This window comes from Myotis davidii, unplaced genomic scaffold, assembly GCF_000327345.1.
Source record: "Myotis davidii unplaced genomic scaffold, ASM32734v1 scaffold600, whole genome shotgun sequence".
Lineage (NCBI taxonomy): Eukaryota > Metazoa > Chordata > Mammalia > Chiroptera > Vespertilionidae > Myotis > Myotis davidii.
In genome coordinates this window covers 231889-232240 of record NW_006291976.1, presented here as the reverse complement: position 1 = coordinate 232240, position 352 = coordinate 231889, and the positions used below count along the sequence as shown (strand labels likewise).

Genomic DNA, 352 nt, shown 5'->3' with positions numbered 1-352 from the left:
ACTGGAAGGTCTTGCTACCAACTGCCCCTGAGTTGGTGCTCCAGGGACCATGGCCATATTTGCCTCTATTTCTTCTCCATTTAAACTGAGGCCCATGTAGTGAGAAAGCTCCGGATACAATTTAGGATAGAGATTTCCATCCTGAGAGATGGGAGCAGATGCTTCAGACAAAATTGCTGGGTTGGCAGGGTTTGCAGAAAAGGCACTTTGAGCCTGAATTACTTTGTCTACCTTCAGATCCTCAAGAGATGGGTACAGAGACATTTTTGCAGGATTTTTCGAGGCCGCAGGGAACCGCTCGCTGCCGCCGGTCACTAGCACCGACTTCCCCAGCCCGAGGGAAGAAAAGCCG

At 50.6% G+C, this 352-nt stretch overlaps 1 protein-coding gene across 1 annotated transcript in view; it reads right to left on the bottom strand.

Annotated features, from left to right (window-relative positions):
* CWF19L2 (CWF19-like 2, cell cycle control (S. pombe)) overlaps positions 1-352 on the bottom strand; it is an 87994-nt gene that overhangs the window by 64476 nt on the left and 23166 nt on the right. The window lies entirely within an intron of this gene.